Consider the following 9,469-nt stretch of genomic DNA (forward strand, 5'->3'; position numbering starts at 1 on the left):
TAAAGCAAAAGTGACTAATGTGATAGCTATCGCTAAACATGAGCTGAGTGAACCTTTCAGGTTCAGAAATTAGCTCACAAGTGGGTAGGTCTGGTCGTAGTGAAAAGCGACCCCACAGACTGTTTAGAATCAACTTGTTGCAATTACGCATGGCCTTGTTCGCACACATGTTGTCGTGATCCAACTGTATACCTTCCTTTTCCAGGTAGTTTTGCACATACGCCCGCTGTTTCGCTGCAGTATCCACTGTGCTGGGGTATCCTGAAGCCTCCTGTTTACGCTTGAGAAATGTTTTGACATACCCTTTAAACAGAGTCTTTGACAGTTTGGGGTAGTGCCACACCTCATGCATTTGGATTAGCTCGTAACCCATTTCAACTGCTTTTTGTAGCTCAAAAGTCACCCAGGTGCCTGTCAGAGCCCGTTCATCGTTGCAGTGATGACACGCGTCTGTCTGATTGAGCTCAGTGGCACATGTACCACAGAGGGGGAACATCAGCTTCCCATGACACCTGTAGGGGAGCACAGGATGGTAAAGACCTCTGGGGGGCAACACGGTGCATTTGATGATGCCGAAATACCCATCCAAAGGACCAAAATTCCTGAAAATGATCTGGGGGTGCCCTACAGGATAAGGACAGCGAGCCTGTACTGTGGGGTAGAGAGATGTAAAGTCATAGTAGCGTATTTTCTCACCGGGCTCGGCCTTGTGATACATTTTGATGGCATTGGTGCGACCCCCATAGAGAGAGTCTCGAGGATCAATCCTAGGTTGTATCTTCAGAGTAGTCAAGAATGCCTGCACTGCAGCATCTGTCTTTTTCAGACGGTGCCACTCACACTCCCACATGACCACAACTCTTAAACCATGATCTCTTTTGAGAGCCTTGACTTTGAGGTGAAACTGCACCCACAATTCGCCATAGGTCTTCTTGAGGACAGGGTTCTGGTGGCCCGCGTTGTAGCACTGTTCACACCCATGATAAAAGCATCCTGCAAATTCATAGGCTGTGTTTATAGACGGTGCATGTCCGTCTAGGAAGAATGGTCCATATTTAGCCTCTCCATGGTTGAGAGCATGCCGAATCTCCATGTTATTGGAGCGGGATAGATATTCAAGCCACTGGATGGATGCACATGAGAACGACTTTTGTTTTTTCTGATAGACCCCCTCGTAGGTCAATGCCAGGACGTTTTTCTTCAAGAATGACTTTTTGAAGGTGGCCATGCACGCCGAAGCCAGAGTGGCGTAGGACAAGGGGTCTATAGTGGCACACTCTATGAAATTTTCCCTGTAGATCCCACACGCCGTGTATAGGATCATCACATCATTGACACAGTAGAGACGCAGCTGTTTCTGAAAGTCTAATTTTTTGTGTCGTACAGATCTGTACCAAATAGCGAAATCTGTCTTTTGATCGCTAGTCATGGAATCATACCCATAATATGAGATCTCAGGGTAGGCACCGACATAAGACTCGTTGGCCCGTGTGTTGAATTTATGCGGAAAATTACCTTTTGCCATATCATCAAAATCCAACACCGCCGGTGCATTAGCCAATCGCATGGGCAAGAAGCTAAATGAGTCGACCCATCTCTGATGGTAGGCGTCATCACGCATCAAAATGACTCTGCTACCCTTCATGACTAAAGTGGGTTTAATACCCTGCTTGGTCATGTAGTCCAGGACAATATAGTTATCAAAGCCCGACGCGTTGTGTGCAACAAATGTATGCAACGAATACTCCCCTCTTCTGTAGCGTTTCACAAACTCTATGCCTTCAGACGTTATAGCAGCCACACAGTTTGCTTCGTGACGACCATCATGCATGCGCGTTTCGAAATCATAGTATATGTATTTATTAGGCGGAGCGTCGTCATCATCAGAGTCATCCGATGGACCCCCGCGACCACCCCTGCGTTTCTTTTTCTTTTTCTTTTTGTACGGCTGGATATAGCAATCATGTATTCCATCATCGGGCCTCGGCTCCCCACAGTTACGACACTTTGCCTCGCTGCATACGTGACCATTATCCTCCTCCTCCTCCTCCTCCTCCTCCTCCTCCTCCCCCTCCCCCTCCCCCTCCCCCACCCCCTTCTTCTTCTTTTTCGGTATGATATACTGTCTACAACAACGATCGCAGTATTTGAGCTTTTCACAAGGTATCATGTCATGTTTGGCGGAATGCTTGTTGTGTGTGTTGTAGCAGACCTGCGAGCGGCATATACGACTGCAGTCCTTGCACTTTATCGTGCGACCTGGTAGTCTATCGCACACTGTCAGACACACATTGCAATGGATTGGACATTTGTGGAATAGAATTCCCTCATGGGCCTTGTAACAATATTCACACACATATCCCGTACCAAAGAATGCCGTTCTGTTCTCTATGCAGTGATAATGGTTATCATGGAGGTACAGCCATACTGTTTTAGGATGCTGAGCCGTATGTGTCTGGAACATCTCCAGCTTCCTGAATGCATCATTATGATGAAATATCAGGATTTTAACATCTAGATGTCTCTCAAATTTGGAAACATCCGAGAAACCCACAGAGTGATCTGGGCCAAACCCCAGATCACTGTGTAATTTACGAGCCGCCTCAAAATTAGTCTCTTCGAACGCTGTGTCACCCCCGGTTACCCCCTCATGCAGAAAATGTGTCATGCATAGTGAGAAACACAAATTGTCATGAGTATTACTCGGTGTGTAGAGACTTAGCTTCTTCTTGTATATGATTTCATCATAGGGAATGTTTTTTAACTTCAAACGTGCCCCACCCCGTTTGTTGTGGACCCCTGTGACCACCAACTCTAGCACATCATCCGTCAGACCTGTGTCGTTGCTCTGTATGACTTGGCTAATATGCTCCATAAACAAATCCGCATTGTAATCGTCACCCGTCACGAGCACAGCCTGTACATCAGAGGCCAATGAAGGGCCTCTCAGCACCACGTTTAAGACACTACCATCGGCTGCACTTTGCGAGCAGCTTGTTATGACACCCGACAGTCTCTCCCTGATCAAATCAGGGACCTCCTGTAAATTTGCAAGGGATATACTTCTCAGATCAATGGACTGTCTAACCTCAAAGCCGTTAAAACGGGGAAATAATCTAGTATGCAACTCGTCATTATCTCCCCCCGTTACAGCAGGCACCGGCGTACCATCATCAGCAGCGCCACCACCACCATCACCGTCACCACCGCCATCATCATCAACAGCACTACCGTCAACGCCACCACGGTCATCACCCTCGACATCATCACCATCACCGCCACCCCCCACCCCGCCAACACCTCCACCCCCCACACCATCACCACCACCACCACCGCCACCACCCCCCACGCCCCCACCACCACCGACCTGTATATTCGACTCTATAGGGACCCCTACCACCGCCGGGAGGTCCTGAAAACCCACGCCAACCCCTTCATCACGTTGCGCCCCCTGCAACACATCGATCTGTGCTGATATGTATAGACTCTCTTGTGCACTATCCAACCACCCACCGACGGCGTTAAGTACATCTCGTGTGTTTGCCCCCGCATACAACACACCCCTTGTGTCTAAATCTCTTGGCTCCTCTAGCCCCTCCATGTCATCTAGACCTGGCTCGTTCGAAACATTTATCTGTGATGCCTGATATAGAGCATTAGTCATGCTATGCCCCCATGCATCAGCTGCAATTAACACACGCCTAGTTCTATCTATGGCAACACATATTTCCCGTATGTCTAAACAACCTTCTGCATACATGCCCCCGCCCACCACATGTCCTACGGCCGACAAATGAGACGTATCGTCGGTTGCGTCATACCTCATTGCCAGCTCTTCAAGTTCTAAATCCATAATGCTACCCCCACTATCAGATCTACGCCGTCTCTTGGGATTACCGTCTATAGATTTGAATTTCCTTTTTCTAGGGCTAATGGCGTTATGCATAGTGTACAGCTATATATTTTTTTTTTTATGGCAATAGATAGAAAAAATAAATAAATAATAATAATAATAATAATAAAAAAAAACGTTAATTAGTCAGGTATTAAAAGAAAAAAAGTTTTATTACATGCAGTTTAAAACAAAAGAAAATACCCTCTCCACGAAATAAAAGAAAAAATAAAACATTAAAAAACAAAAACACAAATCAAATAATAGCATTCATCGTAAGCGTTGCTAGTGTGTCATTCATCACAGACATCTCGGTACTCATTGCCCGATAGGCACTGACGTTAGCCTCGCTAGCAGATTGCATTAACCAGAATTTTCTAGCGGTTTTAGCAGCTCTTAACCCCTCTTGCGCATTAATTCTCTCTATGCCCTGTTTGTTGACACGCACAGTTGCCTCGGCCTCCAAATGCTTACGCTGAAGAGCAACGATAGCGCGACCATTACGCGTCTCAGTGTTTGGGGATTCAGCAGTCATACGATCACTCGCAATCTCGGCCCTGATGGCAATGAAGGACTGCTTAGTCTGCTTTTCGAGAGCCTGATATCTACTGTCAACACGTTTAGCAGCCGCCACACTCAGTTTACTCTGACGAGCAATGGTTAAGGAGTTTACATCCACCGATGCAGTTAACAATGCTAATTTATCAGCAAATTCTTTACGCCAGTTAGCACATTGCACCCCTGCATGGTGTTCATCAACAGCAATTACGGGGCCAGCTGGTAGCAGCGGCACCGCTACCTCTTGAGTGCTGAGACTCACGATGCACGGAGGGTCGCCACTGGGGTCTTGAATGGCGTGTAGGGATCCAGATGTAGGATCTGCAGGCTGCTGGTGTTGCACAGACTCTGCACTGGTATCCCCTACGGATGTAGCAGGAGAGTCGATCCACTGTGCTGGAGTGAAGTCGCTATGATCCAGCTGCGTTGAAGTCCAGGACGTGAGGTCGTCAAGACCCACCAAATCATCGGCGGTCAGCACTGGTAGTGGCGCACACTGGGGATCTCCACGGGCTGTTTGTAATAGAAAAAAGAAAAAAATTGGTATCAGTCCCATCATAATCATTACACTCTATAGAATATATATATATATATATATACTTTTTTTTTTCATTTAATTTCCTACCGTGTTGTATAGTCCCATCCGGTTGCACTGTAACGGTCTCTGTAGGCGATGCAGACACATGGACCTCCACGGCGCCTATCACCTGGCGTTTGGCATCAGACCATACAGCTCCATGTTGCGCGATTTGCGGATTTATGACGGCCTGTATAACATGGTTAAAATTCTCCGGAGCTAAAGCACTATGTGCGGCGCCCTTGCGAGCCTTTTTATAAGGAATTTGCGGCTGCTCTATGGTCAGCGATGAGCCGGCTATAGCCGCATCTATCCCCGCCGGCCTTTTCTTGGATAGTCGGCTCAGTCCGGGGGATCGCTGATTCACGGTGGCCGCGATAGGTGCTAAACATGGATCAAAAACAAAATACAAAAGTAATCATGGGTTAGGTTTGGTTGTTTTAGATGTTAAATAAATAGATAATTTATTTTGGTAATACACCTATAGATATACTATTAGCGGGGCGTATTAACAACTTACCAAAACTACCGCTTGTCAACACATTTGTCTGGTCGGCTAGAATCGTTCGTTGAATGTTGAGCCGAATATCATTCGAACCTGTTACACATGGAGAAAACACAAATTTAATCGTTGTTCTACATGAATATACCATAACAACTAATAATAATAATGATAGAGCAATTGTATGGAACTAAATATTATACGCTACTATAAAAAAAAAAAAAAAAACATACTTCCACGTGGCCCCAGCTGATGTTTCGCGCTCTCACCGACGGAGCCCGCAAATCGCTGCGGGGCCGCGAATCGCTGTGGAGTAATCACTGATTCAGTCAGATATAAGCAGCTGATTCACATAGACAGTCATAATATAATCATAATACAATCATGTGAATACTTACAGTCAGTCGGCATAGTGACGCAGGACGGCTCGATGTTTTTTTTCTTCCAGCTGCAACGATGCGTTTACTAACGTTCGGGTCAGAGGTTGTACTCTGCTGATTCATTACCTCCGTGTATTTATGCCTGATAAACGCCCATCTGCAAACATTCGCACCTAGACCCCCAACGTCATAGACTCCTGGCCAATAGGCACTGGTCCCACTCCATTCGCACCTACCCCCTAGCCGTCATAGACTCCTGTCCAATAGGCACTGGACCCACGCCCGCGTAGCTACCTATGACATACGCCCACTCGTCCGACCTTATACAGAATCTCATATTGATAAAATAAAGTTAATCCAAATACACTATATTCGATGAGAAATACTAAACTATCTTAATAGTATCATGATATCACCTAATATATTGTCAATGTGAACCACCGTCCGTATCTTCACTATGATAGTTCTACCATCGGTGGAACCCACTACTTTTTAGCCCTACTATAAATATATCTAAAATATTTATATATATATATATATATATATATATATATATATACATATATATCTATAGTTTATATAAGGATGATTACGGCCCTGTTATCGGCATCCCCATCACTATATATAAATGTATCTGCCGGTTTCGTAAAATAGTGGGGTAGATTATAAAAGCACATTATTACGTCACACACACACACACACACACACACACACACACACACACACACACACACACACACACACACACACACACACACACACACACACATCAAATCACTCTGCATACAGTATTGGGAGAGACTTCAACCAGCGTGTGTCTTCCAGGGCCAACGACTCTGCCCCCCGTAATCACCATAGGGGTGGTGTGGTCGTCAAACATATGTGTGACAATCGATGCTATGCATCTCCTCCAGACATTAAGACACCGAATTATACATCCCCTCAGTGTTCAAAGGCATTGCATGTCACTACTTACAAAACACATTTGTTATAAGAATTGTATCATATAATGCTGCTGCTGCTGTCCATATAATGCTAATAGAATCATAGCCCATGAAACATCTGTTGACACACTCACGCACACACACACACACACACACACACACACACACACACACACACACACACACACATCAAATCAATCTGACTATAGTGACGAGGGTACATCAAACAGCACTTGTTTTCCAGTACCAACGACTCTGTCCCGTAATCAACATAGGGGGTGGTGTGGTCGTCAAGCATATGTGTGGCAATCGACGCATTGCATCTCCTCCAGCCATTAAGGCACCGAATTATACATCCCCTCAGTGTTCAAAGGCCTTGCATGACACTACTTACAAAACACATTTGTTATAAGAATTGTATCATATAATGCTACTGCTGTCCACATAATGCTAATAGAATCATAGCCCATGAAACATCTGTTGACACACTCACACACACACACACACACACACACACACACACACACACACACACACACACACACACACACACACACACACACTCATACACACACTCCCTTCAAGATCAATCTGCCTATAGTGACGAGGGTACATCAAACAGCTCGTGTCGATCCACCTTTCGACAGTGTCCCATCTCACACGCTCTATGGCCGTGTCTGCATGCCCCCCCCCTTCCTCCATCAAGGGCCTCACGACACAATCCGCATAGACGACTGGCTGTCCTTCCAATGCCCCTGTGACCACACACCCACACACACGCACACACGCATACACTAATCACATCTACATACACACCTCTGTCTATACAGATCCCGCATCCCAGCGACCCCTACAGGATCACCACTGGCATTACAAGGGTCATCCCAACACAATGGGCTATGATTTATGACCTGTCATAAAAACATAAACAGGAAGTGCCTCTGTGAATAGGGATCCCCCCCTCCACCCCCACCCACTCCCCAACCGGAAGTGAGTTCTGATAGGAATGGACCCCAAGGGCACATAGTATACACTACTCGCCTGCCTCGCTCCTTCCCGGCAACCTCATCCAATACCTGCCTCCCCGCCTCGTTCAATAAACCCTTTTTCTTCAATTCAACTTCGTCTCCGTCTGCTCTTGGGTTCAGCATCGTTTAACCATAACAATTTCTTTGCTATGTTATTTATTTATCCTCCTTTTTTTTCTCTTATGTATACCGGTTGAGCATATGGATCTCTTTGCCAAGAGAGACCAATACCGGTTCAGTTGTAATGATGCTTTCTTATAATTTGCCATACTATACAGTAGTATTCTACACAAAAATACTTTATACAATGTCCAGTGACAACAATAGTGAGAGATGTGCATTATTTTTGGGTAACAGCACAGATAGATTCTCATCACTGCTCTGTATACTTTTGCACAACATTTCTTCAACCTCACATCATCCTGCAAGCACCCCATGAGCTGCAATAACCTTGTTACCTCAAAACAAAGAAAAGTTAACAAGACAGCAAAAACAACAAACTCAGATTCAAAATACCAGACAATAACATTACTTGCTTGACAATTATATCACGTAAAAAGTGCATAAGAAATTTGTGGATGCCAAAAAATGGTTGAACTAAAATAATATAAAAAACTCACCCTAAAGCTGAGTATCTTGGTTACAAGATTCAGCAAACAAAGCGTTTTTTAAATGTATTTCAATTCGGAAACCGAAAATCACACATCCATAGATTAGTGGATGTGTGAAGAGAGAAGATTCTAAGATCTTCTCAATTTACTGAAGTAATAAGGTAATGTCTCGATTCCATATGAAGCTCTTGTTAACTGACTGAGCTTCAGGCATTAGTCAGATCCATATATTCAGGCAAAAACTTCTTATCATGCATCGTGCATTTCTTTCTGATAACAGCACACATAGTCATGGATTATTCCTTATATATACACAATGCTATACTATCCATTACTATGATATACTCAACATATGCTCTAATTGTACTTGATCATTCACCGACTGGCCAGCCAACACTATTGGAACGCCACTGTCTGTGCTTTTGATTTGATATGACTGGGTGGGTCGGCCAGAATTAACATTTCAATGGAAACATCTTTTTGGGAAGGAAACAGAAATGTTTGTGTTGTTTATTTCAAACATTGGTTCCATTTTGGTTCCAGCACAACTTGAGCCAGTAAACAACCCCTTCATCATATCTGCATCAGAGTGTTTTAGTTTTAGTTTTATTTCTTTGTGCAAGATTCAAATATCCAAAAAAAGATAAACATACATAAATGCACGTGTGGGACAAAATAAATAAAGACAAAACAAAAACAACTACAAAATCATGGTATATGCAAAATGCAAGTGCATTTAAGTTCATATGGTTCGAAAAGAAGAATAAAGAAATGACTGACGTGGAAAAAGACAATATAACATACAGTCAATATGTTAATAAATTATCGTAAGCTTTTAAGATGAGATAATTTTAACATGTTTTTCGAAAATAACTGAAGATGAGTGTTTTTGGAGTATGACAGGAAAACTGTTCCAAATGATTGGGCCTCTAGGCCTAATTGAAAACTGTCTTTAACTTGTTCTGTAAAATTGACAG

This window comes from Gadus macrocephalus, chromosome 17 (assembly GCF_031168955.1).
Source record: "Gadus macrocephalus chromosome 17, ASM3116895v1".
Lineage (NCBI taxonomy): Eukaryota > Metazoa > Chordata > Actinopteri > Gadiformes > Gadidae > Gadus > Gadus macrocephalus.